Source organism: Ursus maritimus, unplaced genomic scaffold, assembly GCF_017311325.1.
Source record: "Ursus maritimus isolate PB19 unplaced genomic scaffold, ASM1731132v1 scaffold_6, whole genome shotgun sequence".
Classification (NCBI taxonomy): Eukaryota; Metazoa; Chordata; class Mammalia; order Carnivora; family Ursidae; genus Ursus; species Ursus maritimus.
Window position 1 is genome coordinate 7,226,278 of NW_024426774.1, and position 15,952 is coordinate 7,242,229.

Sequence of the window (15,952 nt, forward strand, 5' to 3'; positions counted from 1 at the left end):
ACTGGAGTCACGGATTTGGGGGAGCAGCCCCAGAGGGACACGGTGTCCTTCCTACTGCATCCTACCAGCAGGTATATGAGATCGACATCACTTTATCACTGGAGGTACTAACCTTGACCCCTCGGGTTCTCCACTGTAAAACATTCCAATGTTCCTTTTAAAGACTGAAAACCGGTGATTTTGTCCTTACCTTTTATTTTACACATAAAAAATAAGACCCAGATAGTAGTGGGAATAGAACCTCATCAGAAGAGAAATTGCAGAGGTGATGGGGGCCGGGGGCTATTGGATCTTTAGGGCCCCCTCCTAGACTAAATCCCCATCATGTTATAAACTATTTATTCTTCTTTTCTTCATACTGATGAAAACATCTCATTTCAAAGGAATGACAACACATTATGCTATAGGTATTATTCCTGTGAAATTTGCCAAGAAATTCAACTAAAGTATATGGTGAAAGCAGGTGAGAATCCCTTCCTGGACCATTCAACGTTAGCAAGTGTTTCAACCTGAATATTCACTTGGCACACAATGACAGTAAAACGTCGACTGGAGGACCAGTCAAACCAGGTGTGCAGAGATGGCTGGAAGTGAAAGCGAGACACTGATGGGGGCACGCCACAGCGGGAGCGGGCCCCCCAGCCAAGCAGGCAGACGCAGGTGTCTCTTCGCCACATGCAAACAGACCTGCAGAACCCAGGGGAGTTCCAAGAGAAGAAAGCACAGAATGAAGAATGGCCGTAGGTTTGTACGCGGTTTCGAGTTCCCAGTATACCTTTAGATTACTTCCCTCATGTAACATCACAACATGCCATGTGCTATCAATGAGGAAAACAATGTTTGAAGAGTTTGAGTGACTTGCTTGGATGTCACAGATCCCCGGGGGCGGGGCGGGTACTTGGCCCCCGAGCTCTCAGTCCAGCACACTTCCCTCCACACACATCATTGATTAAGCTATTAAGGTTCATTTGAACGCTCAGTTCCTCTGATTAACACTTTGCTTCTCCTTATCAATTCCCAAATTGTTTAAATATAATCTATAAGTTATCACATATTAATGTTCTCTTATCAGTATTAATGTAGCCAAGGATAAGTTCTCCACAAGAACATTTTGGAGGAGAAAGCCTACACCCTATTTTCATGACTCTCAGGTAAGACAAAGGACATGGGCCGTCTTCCTCCACCGCTGTGTACAAGGCACATGGTGTCCCATCACTGAAGAGGAAAGCAGCCATATAAACTCAACCTTTTTATAGACACCAAGAAACAGTTTTTACGAACATGAAAGATCATTTAATCAAGCTAACATTATTAATCCTACGAAACTGGAGAGGGGCTTCACTTTCAGACAGACCTCATTTTATTGCACTTTGCAGATACTGGGGTTTTTTTGTTTTGTTTTCCTGTTTTTTGTTAGCTTGGTTTTTTTTTTACAAATTGAAGGTGGCAACCCTGCGTCAAGTGTGTCTGTCAGCACCATTGTTCCAACAGCATTTCCTCATGTCTCCATGTCACGTTTTGGTAATTCTTGTAATATTTCAAACTTTTTCATTGTTGTTATATGTGATACGGTGATCTATGAGCAGTGATTACCACTCACCAAATCTCAGATGAGAGTATTTTTTTAGCAATAAAGGATTTCTTCTGAGAAGAAAGGGATAAAGAAAGGGGGGGTAATCAGAAGGGGGAATGAAGCATGAGAGACTATGGACGCTGAGAAACAAACTGAGGGCTTCAGAGGGGAGGGGGTGGGGATGGGATAGGCTGGTGATGGGTATTAAGGAGGGCACATATTGCATGGTGCACTGGGTGTTGTATGCAACTAATGAATCATGGAACTTTACATCGGAAACCAGGGATGTACTGTATAGTGACTAACATAATATAATAAAAAAACATAAAAAAAAAAAAAAGAAGAAGGGTAATTTAGCTGATCAAAGTCTGCAAAGCTAATTACAAACCCGGGACTAAAATCTAGTTTCTAAATTCCCATAACCATAGTTTGTACTTCCTTGAATACGAAGATTAGGCAACGGATAGGTGAAATGATGGCCAATCTCACTAGTAATTAGGGAAATAGAAGTTAACATATCAAAATTTTTATTATCAATTTGGTAAAAATTAAGATAATTAATTTTCATTGTTAGGAAATACATAGAGAAACACAGTGTGGATATTTGTGTAAATAGATGGAGCTTAAAAACTTTCATACTTTTAAACATAGCATTTCTCCTAGTAATCCATCCTATAGAAAAAATCACATTTGTGTATACACATGTATGTACAATGATATTGACTGTTTATAATAAAAAACTGCAAATAACTTTGAAGCCCCTGATTTGGGAGTTATTAAGTGATTATGGCATATCTATATTATGAAATTATTTTAGAAAGGAGAGATGTACATACACTGATACAGAAAACTTTCCCAACATGTTGATAAGAGAAGCAAATTGCACAGTGATTCTTAAAGTTTAGTTTATTAAAAAAAAAAAAGGTGTATGTGCTATACATGTATAAAATACAGATGCATAGAAAAAAGGTCTGTGACAGCACAGACCAAAGTGAAACTAGTGGTTGCCTATGGTGGGAAGAGTGATATTGTGGGACTGGGCAGATAAAGAGGAAATTTATACTTAGTCTCTATTTCTGTATTATTTGGCTCTTTTATAAGAATTTCTTTATGCAGCATTGTAAAATAAAAAATGTTTGAAAAGAAAAAAAACGAGGGATGTACTGTATGGTGACTAACATAATATAATAAAATAAAAAAAATTAAAAAATATTATTATAAAAAACTAAAGGATTTCTTAGTTAAAGTACGTAGATTTTTTTAAAACATAATGCTATTACACACTTAACAGACTACAACATAGTATGTAATGTAACTTTTCTACACAGTAGGAAACCAAAACCTTCGTCTGACTTTGCTTTATTGCAATATTCACTTTACTGGAGTATTGCTTCATTGTGGTTCTCTGCAACCAAAGCACAGTTCGTCCCAAGAACGACTACAGGTCGATTACTATACAGGAACTGAGTTGGGGGCACAAGAAAGAGCGATCCTAGGGTCTCAGAAACGACTTAGGTTCAGGAGTAAGGAAAGTATCTAAAGAGAGAAGCGTAGTGAACACTTTTCTCTAGAATCACTCGGCTCGAGTTCTGTCTAAAGGCAAAGATTAGATTCAAAACTCGAACAACCCCAGTGAACTAAAGTCAATCCCCCGGCGTGGGCAGCATCGCGAGGGATGGGGCAGCTCCTCGCACGCTCGCCCGTCAGCTAAGAAGAGCTGGGGGAGCAGGTGAACCACACTCAGATTTCACAAACTCGGCCCAACTCGAACCCGAGGGGAGTGTCGAATGCCTCCGCCTGCTCTTGCCGTGAGCACCGAGGCCCCTGGGCCTGGTCCGAGCCGACCGCCGGGAGACGGCAGGTTCCAGGGCTACTTGTGGGTGCTCAGCGCTCACTGTCCTCTGTACCAGGTTGAGTCTGAGCACCATTTTAAACCGACATCAAAGATCAGAGAATATCACTAAACGAATTGGCCAAAAAAAAGTAAAACCTTTCAAATAACAGCACTCATAATGTACAGAATGGAAAGAAATGCCCCTGGCTAAGTTGCCGCCTACCGAAGACCGAAGACCACGCAGAAGCCCCCAGACACGCTGAGGGGTCCGCGGGGAAACGCAAACCAGGCCCGACACCAAAGCCAACGGTGACCATCTGCTTTTCTCGCAGTGTTCCTTCTCCTGGGTCAAATAAGATGTGTATTCAGTGGAGTCATTTTCTGCTCGGTGAACACGCTCCCGTACCGACTAGGGCTGGCCTCACACGCCTCAGAGCTCAACTACTTCCATCCCACACCTACTTACCGACAGTCAGCGTCTTCAAGCAAAGGTGGCTTCCACATGCAAGGGAAGCTGGGACACCAACTTAGCTTCACACGACGGTATAAAGAACAGGTAACAGCTCCCAGAGCAAGGCTTTATCCACTAGGCCTCCCCATAGGGAGAGAGAAAAGCAGGGACGGACCCACTGAGGGGTGGGGAGAGAGGGAAGGGGCCGTGAGGGCTGACAGCCCTGACACCCAATCACTAATCCGCTCAGAGTCGCCCTGATGAAACTCATAAACACAGCAGGGAATGAGCAGAAGCCTGGTTCTGGCAAGGAAGTCCCCTCGATGTACCCAAAGATGTGAAATCAGAGTTATAAAAATTAAAGTCATAATAATTTGGCCAGAGCAGACTGCTAGCACAAGTCAAAAGAGGCAGTCAAAACAGACCATGCTTAAGAAAAGCACACAAAATCATGAGGTGCTTTTGACCTAAAGACGTGTTGATCAAAAAGGCAAGCCGGTCACTGGGTCCACGTTCTCCGTGCTTTATGAGGCCCGTCCTGCCTGCTGGACCTAAATCTCAGCAAACATCAGCAGCTCTTTGAATGACAATCAGTAAGTTACAATTTTATTTTAAATGATTCCTAAGTTCCCAGATTTACTAAAATCACAGGAAGAAAAAAAAAAAGACATCTAATGAAAACTCCAAAGAGTCCAAGCGTCCAGCCTGGCCACACTCCACCTGGGGGCTGCCAGGCCGTCCGCACACGGGGAGCGACAGATGAGGGCCCATTGCATGCAGGCCGCAAAGGGAGTTTCTGAGCCAGGCACCCGGGCACTGGGAGCCATCATGCTTGTTCCCTGGCTTTGCCCCGGAACGGGGAACACTTCGAAGCAAAGTAAAAAGGTTGAAAATTACAGTGGAAAAAATATCGGTTTCTTCTTCTGATTCTTTTGTTCCTTCACTTCGAATATACCTCTACTTCCCAATTCTCAAAAACAAGCAAAAATAACAGCAATGGAACACAGCCAAAAATGATTCCCAGTAACATAAAACAAAAATATGAACTTATTACCACCTTGGATTAAACCTCAGGGACTTACAATGGCCTCATGGCCCCAGAAAAACAAATCTTGCAAACACAGACAAAATGTAAGAACGCACAGCACTGTTCTGGAAATGGGGGTTACAACTGGCCAGAACTCCAGGGCCTCAAGCATCTATTTCTCCGGAGGTTGATAGGACAGATGGCCACTAACGGCCACAAGCTTTCAGTAGGAAAGGTCACTCTTTCTAAGTGAAGTGTGAAATGGGTTCATTCCCTTCTCCCAAATAAATCTTTGCACTGGGCCACAATCACCGGTGGCCTCAGACTGGCTGCTTAACCCCAACAGCCCTGTGGCCTCTACTTGAGTAAAAAAGTGCCCGGAGAACTTGAAGGCTGTCATTGAACCAGAGATCCACGGAGCAGAGCCCAGGGGTAACCTGGCCACTTGGAAACAACCCAGAGGGGTCATAAAATCACTCAGAGCCATCTCCTCGAGACGACTCAGTGCTGGCGTGAGGGGCAAGCCCTCCATCCAGACGGCGCCTCGGCCCAGCACCGCACCTCGCTGACAATGGGGGGTGAGGGGAAGAGAAACGGATTGGCGGGAATTTCTGCTGTTTCTTCTGTCACCTGTGTCACCGAGGACAAGGCGGGTCGTCATTCTGCTCTCCTCTGGAAAATGAGGATTGTCACCTGGCGAGGTTGTTGAAATGAAAATAAAAATCAAAAGGAAATGTCTATGAAGGTGTTTCTGGAATCTGTGCGTATTTTAAGTGCTGTTAAAGCAGATGGTTCAGTGTACGTCTCCTATACTTCAGGCTCCATAAAAGCCTGAAGCATTTAATGGGATTTTTTTTTAAGTACTGCAGACCTTGAGCGCGGGGAAGGGCACAGGAGGGGCTGGGAGAGGGAGCTGGGTTGGGTTCTGTCCACGGAGATTTCTGTGGCGTGAACTGTCACCTGAAGAGCATCCTTCAGTTACAAATCAAATAACCCACTGAGATGCCATGGTTCAGACCCATACTCTGCAGTGGAACGGACACTCGGGCCAACTTACCCGTGGTGCCCAGCCGGCTCCCTTCTGGCCGTGGTGGCGATCGGGGGCCCTCACACCCGCCCCGTGACAGGCAAACCCCACCTTCCAGTCCTACCATTCAAGGGATGCACTTTGTAAACCACCTTTTTTCTTTAAAACGAAGCAAACGATTCTCTGATCATCTTGTTGGCGTTTATCACACTGATGATGACTTTCCTCTTAAGTCACCAAGAACAGTCGGAAATCAAGAGGTCGGCATTCCCCAACATTCACTGTTGATTCTATTAGAAATTGTTGTTGACGGACACCTGGGTCTCAGTCAGTTAAGCGCCTGCCTTCAGGTCAGGTCATTGATCTCAGGGTCCTGGGATCGAGCCCTCCGTCGGGCTCACTGCTCAGCAGGGAGTCTGCTTCTCCCTCTGCCCCTCCCCCTGCTCAAGCTCGCTCGCTCTCTCACTCTCTCTCTCAAATAAATAAAATCTTTAAAAAAAAAAGAAAGAAATTGTTGAAAGATTTCAATTGTGGAGGTATGAGCAATTACAATGAAAATTTAAAATTGAAGCCCCAAACATAATAAGGTAGGGTGGGTCCTCAGTCGGCCTGTGCCCCCCACTCCCAGCCCACAGGTGGGAAATAGTATAAAAGGTCAGTTAGCACAAGGAACCTCACTACCGTCTTGGAGCCTGAAAACCACCGCCCCTTCTTTACCCCAGTCTTGCTGGACCCCAGACGCCATCCCCCTGTGTTCCTCGGCGGCCCTACCCAACAAAAACCCAGTGTTCTTCTCCTTCACATAGAACCCTCAAGGCTCTCCCGACAGCTCACTTATTTAGCCGTGAACAATGCTAAGAGACATCAGTCGGTGAGACATGAGAGGTGACAGCCCACCCACAGGACCGGGGAGTTTGGGCGCATCTCCTCCCTACGAGCCAGCAGAGCTCCCTTCAGCCTCTCCTGTGTAGACACCCCTCTATCTTCCTTCAAGGCGAACAATGCCCGGGTCCTCACATGCAGGCCACGGAAGGAGTGGGGGCAACAAACAGAGCTGGGGAATCCCTGCTATGACGTCATCTCAGAAGACACTATTATCTCATGGAACTGTGATCACCGCACTTCCAAGGGAAAGGGCTGCAGCTGTTCTGTTCGGGGAACTAAATCACAACCAAAGAGCACAGTAGTTACTGCTAAAGATCCGAGCCACCATTCAAGGTTATGGCATGTATGGCAGGGTCGTGCCATACCCACGGATACGAGACCTTCAGACCCTGAAAGGCACACCGTCCAAGTTCTGCTGCAACAGGAGAATTCCGAAACGGGACGTAACATGTGACCTTGGAAAGGATACCTACCCACTCTGGGCCTCAGCCCCTCATCTGTAAAATACCCAACTTACATAACGAAAAGACAAGCAGTTCATATGTCCGTAGGATTTTTACAATTTGCAAAGCCTTTCCCAAGCTTCATGTCATTTAATACTATAAAATGTCCGTTCTACTCTTCATGGCCAATATGTTACACCAGAAAGGCCTATACATCAAACCGCTTTTAAAACTACAAATCTAGGGGTGCCTTTGGCTCAAGTAATGATCCCAAGGTCCTGGGTTCAAGCCCCGCATCAGGCTGCCTGCTCAGTGGGGAGTCTGCTTCTCCCTCTCCCTCTGCCCCTCTCGTGCTCATGTTCTCTGTGTCAAATACATAAATCTTTAAAAACATTTTTAAAATACATAAAACTACAAATCTAAAAAATTATAAGTAAACAGTTATGAAAACAATTTAGGGGAGAATTTCTAATTTGGTGATGTTATTATTATGGGGGTGCGGTGGGGGCCAGAAAGGGATGGCGGGCAAGAAGTAAGACCTTTTGTCTATCAACTGCTCTCTGCATATTTTAACTATATTTCAAGAGACAAGCATGACTAGCTGTTTGTGATAGGATCATACCAGTACCCTCATCCATGGCTGAATTATTACAGAATATACACATTTCTATTCTTCACCATCTACGTGACATACCTTTTTTCTTTGTGTTGTGTCTTAAGGGAACCCTTTTCTTAAAAGACATTCGTGAATTGTCTTCCTGAAATAGAAACCATCAGTGTTAGCAGCTGAAACTTTGTTCTCTGAACTATACACAGGAGTCCTCAGGACTGGGACACTCGCCACAACCGGCCCCTGAGGACTGAAGTCTGCCACAAAGTTTAGTCTACTAGGGATATTAGTGCACTCAGCAATGATTTCCCAAAACATGACACCTGCACTGAAGGCTGCCAACCTTTCCATGAAACGGCAAGTCCCACCTTGACTCTGGCCTGGCCTGCGAGTCCAGACCAAGATCAGCAAATCCCATGGATCCCCATGGATGAGAAAAGCTCCGCTCGTCTGGCCTCAGGGTCTAGCCCCCAGTCTGCTGGACTTTTCACTCCAGGCAGTTTAGGGACCAAGCTGGAGAGCAAGACCATTGGACCCAGTTCCCACTGATTCCTGTGGGCCACACCAAGCTGTCCACCACCATCTCATCCTCCCCAACACTTTCCATGTCAGAAAGGACCCAGCTTTACTGTGCAGAGTGGAAAACTGGAAGGAAAGTCCCTCCTATCCTAACAATAAGAAAAAGTGAAAAAAATCTATGAAATTACAATTTTCTTGAACTCCTCAGAGCTGAGACCACAGGGAAACCAACTAGCCTAGAATCTAGTACAGACAAACTCAGCCAAGGAGAGACGGGGCCTGAGCACCAGAGCAGAGAAAACAGAGGGGCCTGGAGGAACCTGTGGTAACAAAAAAAAAAGAAAGTCTTAAGATAACAAAACATGTCAAAGGATCCAGAAGCCAGGCTGCAAACATTACAAGGGCCAAAGTAGAGCGATTAGAATAACAAATGATGTAATAATGGATCAGAACCCAAAGCAGAAAATAAATACACAGAAGTCCATAATGATGTGAATAAATGGTCGAACAAACAACTAAATTGGAGATAAGAAGCAAATATTCCCCACGAGGTGGTGGTGAATTCACACTTTACCTCCTTTGAAGGTGAGACTTAGCAACTCACTTCCGACACACAGAGTCGGAAAGGCAGGAATAGTACGTTTACAGAGAACCTGATAAACAGCATGTCACCCAAGAATGAAGGCTGCCGTTACTAGGGACACCACATCGTCCCCCAGTATGATACAAGAAGGGCACGTCACCTCTGGGGCGTTCTTTCCAAAACCCCAGCGAGACCATGAGAAGACACCACTAGGGGTTCCTTTCTGGGGCCTGCCTCACCCTGATATCAAACCAGACAAAGGCATCGCAAGAAAAGAGAAGACTTACCCTCAAGAGAACAGACGCCAGGACCCTTCACAGACCCTAACTGTGTGCAAAGGAAGACAGTACATCATGAACAAGAGGGTCTCTCCCAGGAGGGCGGGGCAGCTGCTGAGGGAAAGTTGGACGGTTCTTTACGGCACAGAGTTAGATACGTTTTTACCACAAAACCCAGCAACCTCACTCCTGGGTACTTAGCCAATCGGTGCCTAAGTCCCCACGGCAGCTCTTTTCAAAATTGCAAAAGTCTGGGCACAACCCAAAGTCCTCCGACTGGGGGATGGACAAACACGCAGTGTCACATCAGTAACGTGGAACACTGCTCGGCACGTGAAAGGGACAGCTGGTTGGTGCCTACAAGACAGATGAATCCTGTAGACGCTGCTTTCAGGCCCCGGACTCGAGCAGGGGAACCCGCGTGAGGCAGAAAGGGCACACAGCGAGCACTGGCTGAGTGCAGACTCACCAGGAGACCCACCTCGAAATATCCGTAGGCCCTCACTGACCAAGGACTACTTACAACCAGGCACGGGTACCAAAAAAGGAAAATTCCACACATTTCCATACTTCCTCACCTTCCCCCCTTAACTACAGCCCCACCACCGCCGCCTCCTGGTGGATGGTCTCCCCTTTGCGGTCCTGCCCACTGCTCCCTTGCAGTGTATCCAATAAGCGTCTATCTCCTTTGTTCTGCCTCCAGTGAATTCTTTCACGGCCGGGCCACCAGCTTCCGGGCCATTCCACAAATCCCACATATGTCACAGTAAGTGGACATACTACACAAGTTCTGTTCTATGACACTGTGGAAAAGGCAGGAGCTCAGGACAGAAAGCCGCGGAGTGGCGGCTGGGTCAGGTGGGAGGGGAGGAAGGACAGGTGGCCAACTATGAGAGGCACGGGGGAGTTGGGGGTAGTAGACGTCCCGTACTCGTCCGAGTGGGTGGGTACATGACCATGTGTGTTCCCAAACTCCTAGAACGCCACACGGAGAAGGTCGAGGTTCACTGCACATAAATCAGACTTTAATCTTGAAAAAGGAGATAAAATGGACCCAAGAAGGGAAACATGGTAGGAAGTGGCGAGTCAGGTGATTCTTCCTGCCAATTAGAATTATAAAACAAAAGAAATTATTACGGTTCTTAAAAACAGCTACGACAGCCCTTGAAAGCACCAAAGGGGGACAGAAACAGAAGAGGATTCTCTGCGGACGGGGAGCAGTGATCTCGCACCTCCGGCCGGCGAGGCTCCCCCCCACTGCGGCTCTGGCTGCAGAAAACCACAGGCGCTCGGCTCAGGTTGGAAGCTGGCCGCTCAGAGCAGCTGAGCACCTAGAATTAAAGGGCGAAGTTTTGGAAGTGAGAAAGTTGCCAAAGGACGGAGACCCATCGTCTGCTCACCACTAACGGTGTGCTTGTATGCATTTGCCAAAATCCCCAGATCCCAGTGTATGCAGATTATACCCCAATAATACTGCTAAAAACACATTAGCTTTTGAAGAAAAAAACCCAGAACAATAGCTCTGGCATTGGTCTACTCAACAGTCTGTGGCTCTGTAAGCCGAGCCTGCAAGAAGCCGCCCAGACAGCCACCTTGACAACAGCAGAGAAAGCAGAAAGCTCAGAATCCGGGGGCACGGGAGCAAGCCTTCCCTGACTGGGGTCCACAAGGCCCGAAGCCGCTGCTCTCAGGTTGAGCCAAAGGCAAAAAGAATCAAAACTAGGTCACGAGGCCACGTGTGGAAGTTCATGCGCTTTGGCCTTGGGAAAGTCTCTGTCTCCCCCTCAGAGCCCACCGGTGCATTTCCAGCAAGTAACCCTCTTCCTCCCACACGTGAGTCCGTCAGGAGCGAGATGCTGACATCCACGGGAGGCACTCCTAGTCCCACCGAGAGAGACGGCAGGACAAACCACAGAGTTCACAGGACAGCCCAGAAGGCACGGCCCCGGAGCCACTTTGCAGAGACAGAAGCCTGCAACTTCAGTCCTCTCTGAAAACAGCAAACAACACAGCAAAGAGATTTGCTGTGTGCAAAATGATGACTGATTTCATCAGGAGATGGGATTTTCAAAATGAAGACATTGTGGCTTTATCTTCAGAGGTATCACATGTATGGAAAATCACTTTTGCAAAACTCAGCGTTGCTTAGAAATGAGAGATAAATGATGGTATTTCTCTATTTGCATTTTATCACTGTTCTCACTAAAACTGTTCCATTTGGCCTGCAGCATCGTGGAAAGACTGCGGTAAGCAATCCGTAAGTCCTTATATCGTCTCTAAGATTAAACACTAAAAACTTATTTGCAAAAACCTAGTCACTTCCTTTAAACTGTCATAAATGCTTTCGAAAACATTTTGCAGAAGGGCGGGGCTGAAAACACAGACACAAGATGACATTCATTCTTTGCCATGTTGCAAAGTCACTAGCAGGGCACACGTGGCCCCTCCCCAAGGCACCTGCACGGCTGCGATCCAAGCTGTGCCTTTCCTGGCTTACCCCACCCATGACTGCCACCCTCCCTTACCCAAAATGCCTCCCGGAGAGTAAGCGGAAAGAAAAAAAGGTGTATTGTTTGTCATCAGCTCTGCCCGGGACCTCGTGGGGTCAGAGTAGGGACATTTCACTTAGGAGAGGTTTTTCCTTGATTTTCAGTTATCTGTATTATTACTAAGGAAAAATGTTAACCTGACACATGTCAGTGATTGCTTTCATCCCTTCAGTTTATATTTCCAAGTTTTGAATCAGAATCCAGTCTAGTCCACATAGACCTAGAAAGAAAATGTCGCTAATAATTCAAAAGAAGGTAGACTGTTCCCAAATCCACATAACAATTCCCTGAGAGGCCAAAATGGGGGTAAACGATTAACACCATGAAATTCTCACTGGAAACGCCCTGCAGCTGTAACGACAGTCCAGGTAGGTGCGCTCTGAAATTAGGGTAAGACCCTATTTTAAACATCAATTATAACAATGAACCTCCCTTACACATCATGTATGTGTTCCTCCTTTTCTTTGGGATAAAGGCAATGAGATCTTTTAAACAAAATGCTTGCTTTTAATATCAAAATTATTTACTGAGAAAATGACAGGATTTTGGCAAATATTGATGACCTTGTAATAACTATGACCTCTTGGAACAATCAAGTACAAGCAAGATAAGAAAATGCTTCTAAAAAAATAAGAAAATGCTTCTAAAAAATGTGGGGTCACAGGATACAAAAATCAAGCAACAGAAATCCATTGCTTTCCATGCACTCATAATGAGGCAGCAGAACGAGAAATTAAGAAAACAGTATCATTTAGAATTGTACCAAAAAATAATAAAATATCTAGGAATAAACCTAACCAAAGACATGAAAGGCCTGTACTCTGAAAACTATACAACACTGATGAAAGAAATTGAAGACAACACAAAGAAATGGGAAGACATGCCATGCTCATGGATTGGAAGAACAAATACTGTTAAAATGTCCATACTACCCAGTCTACACATTTAATGCAATCCCCATCAAAATAACAGCAGGATTTTTCACAGAACTAGAACAAACAATACTCAAATTTGTATGGAACCACAGAAGACCCCAGATAGCCAAAACAATCTTGAAAAAGAAAAGCAATGCTAGAGACATCACAATCCCAGATCTCAGGTTATATCACAAAGCTGTAGGGGCACTAAGTGGTACAGTCAGTTGAGCAGCCGACTCTTGGTTTCAGCTCAGGTCGTGATCTCAGGGTGATGAGATCAAGCCCCACATAGGGCTCTGCGCTCAGCACTGAGTCTGCTTAAAAGATTCTCCCTCTCCCGTTGCCCCTCCCCCTCTCTCGAGTAAAAATAAATAAATCAAAAAAATTACACAGCTGTAGTCATCGAGACAATATGGTCCTGGCACAAAAATGGACACATAGATCAACGGACAGACTAGAAAGCCCAGAAATAAACCATGATTGTACAGTTAATTAATCTTCAGCAAGGGAGACAAGACTATGCAATGGGACATTGCACTCTTCAACAAATAGTGTTGGGAAAAGTGGTCAGCAACATGCAAAAGAATGAAACTGGACCACTTTCTTACACCATACACAAAAATAAACTTAAAATGGACAAAGGACCTAGATGTGAGACCTGAAACCATAAAAATCCTAGAACAGAGCACAGGCAGTAATTTTTCTGACATCAGCCATAACAACTTTTTTCCTAGATATATCTCCTAAGGCAAAGGAAACAAAAGCAAAAATGACCTATTGGGATTACATCAAAATAAAAACCTTCTGAAGGAAACAATCAACAAAACTAAAAGGCAAACTACTGAATGACATATCTGATTGAGGGTTAGTATCCAAAATATATGAAGAACGCATACAACTCAACACTCAAAAAAACAAATAATCCAATTAAAAATGGGCAGAAGACTTGAACAGACATTTCTCCAAAGAAGACATACAAATGGCCAACAGACACATGAAAAGATGCCCAACATCACTGATCATCAGGGAAACACAAATCAAAACCACTATATCACCTCACACCTGTCAGAATGGCTACAATCAACAACACAAGAAACAACAGGTGTTGGCAAGGAAGCGGAGAAAAAGGAGCCCTCATGCACTGTTGGTGGGAATGCAAACTGGTGCAGCCAGTCTGGAAAACAGTATGGAGTCTCCTCAAAAAGTTAAAAAATAGAGCTACCCTATGATCCAGTAATCGCATTGCTGGTATTTACTCAAAATACAAAAACACTAATTCAAAGGGATACGTGAACCCCTACGTTTATTGCAGCATTATTTACGGCAGCCAAATTATGGAAACAGCCTGTGTCCATCGATTGATGAATGGATAAAGAAGTGGTATATACATTCAATGAAATATTACTAAGCCATAAAAAAATGAAATCTTATCGTTCGCAATGACACGACCTAAAGAGTATAATGCTATGTGAAATAAGTCAGAGTAAGACAAATATCACATGACTTCACTCATATGTGGAATTTAAGAAACAAAACAAATGAACACAGGAAAAAAAAAGAGACAAACCAAGAGATAAATTCTTAACTACAGAGAACTAACAGATGGTTACCAGAGGGGAGGTGGGTGGGGGGAATGTGTGAAATTTTTAAAAAAATTATTTGCTGGGAAAATGGCAGGGTTTTGGTAAATATTGATGATAATGAAATAACTATGACCTCTTGGAAAAATCAAGTGCAAGCAAGAGAAGAAAATGTTTCTTAAAAATGTGTCTGCTCCTGCTGAGTCCTTCCTTTGTAGATTTGCTGTCATCCTTAAGGTAGAGTTTTTAGAAATCATAAGCCAGGAAACAAAATAAGGGGCAACACATACAACAGAATAGAAAGTAGCACCTCGGGAAATTAGGCACAAAGGAGAAAAAGGGGAACAGCTCCTCCCTAAAATCAGAGGGAAATTTCAGCTGTAGAGACAGAAAACAAATTTTGATCCTCTTTTTAAACGTCTGAAAATCTCAAATGTAGCCAATCGACAATTGCCTTTTGAGTACCTACTATGTGCCCTGGGCTCTTCTGGTCACTGCTGAGGGCTGTTGGGAACGTAAGGCGTGGTCTTTACAATGAAGAAATGTATGGTTGGCCTGAGGGACTAATTAACAAAGAGGAACTGCATGTCCCATGAGACAGCAAAGAACAAATCTATAAAATGCGGTGTTAATAACCGTGTATGATAACCTCGCTAATACAGAGTAAGTTGTGCAGGATCTCAAAAACTGCTACAGTTTGGAGTGTCAACGATGGTTTCACAGAAGTGGTCAGACTTAGGTAAGGACAATAAAGGTGTGAAAAGAGCGGGGACATAGTTAAAGGGGAAAACATGTGCAGGTGTAAACAGAGTCAGGAGAGCAGTGTGATGCCAGGAGTTGACCAACGTCAACCAGCATTGAGGCACAAAGCCAGAGGGAAGACTGAAAGCCAGGGACACTGGAAAGTAGGCACTGAGTGGTGCCTCTTTAGGGAAGAACAAAGGTGCATGACAGAGACAAGGAGGAACTGAGTGGCACTGAGGACATGTCCTATTCAAGGGGACATCTAAGTGGAAATGCAGAGGCTCATGAACATCACAAGGTTCTAAGTGCTATGAGGCTCTGAAAGAACTGAGGTCATCCAAGGTTCCATTAAAGACAAGGGACTGAAATGGCATTTGCAAACAGAAGGGGGACCAGCGGGGAAGGTCAACACAACTCAAATAATTTCAGTCATTTGGGTAGACTCCCCATGAGGGAAGCAACAGAGAGGAGAACCAGAATGACAGAATGTGAGGTCTCTGCTTGGGGGTGGGCCAAGAGAGAGAAGCCAACAGGCTGTTGGGACAAGAGAGTGTCATGCCATGGAATGGAGGAGTTTGATGACTGAGACATTGATACACAGTGTCAAGAAAAATTGAAGGATAGAGCAGCAGATGAGAAGTGTTCGCTGAGTCTACCCAACACAGGGGAGCAGCTCTGGGAGAGGCAGGGGTGGGGCCAATGAAGAGAGACAGGGAGAAAGTGGAACGATTTCGTGTGGCACACCTGACATGGAAAGCAACAGCAGCCGTCTTCCCACGGGGCTATGCTCAAAGCCAATGACGACGAGCACTCTAGGTTGGCAAATGAAGACGGGTGAGCACACCTGCTGGACAGCTATGCTGGATGCCACCGTGGCAGCCACCGTGCTGGACAGCCAGGACAACTTCTCCAAGCAGGCACCGCTGCTTACT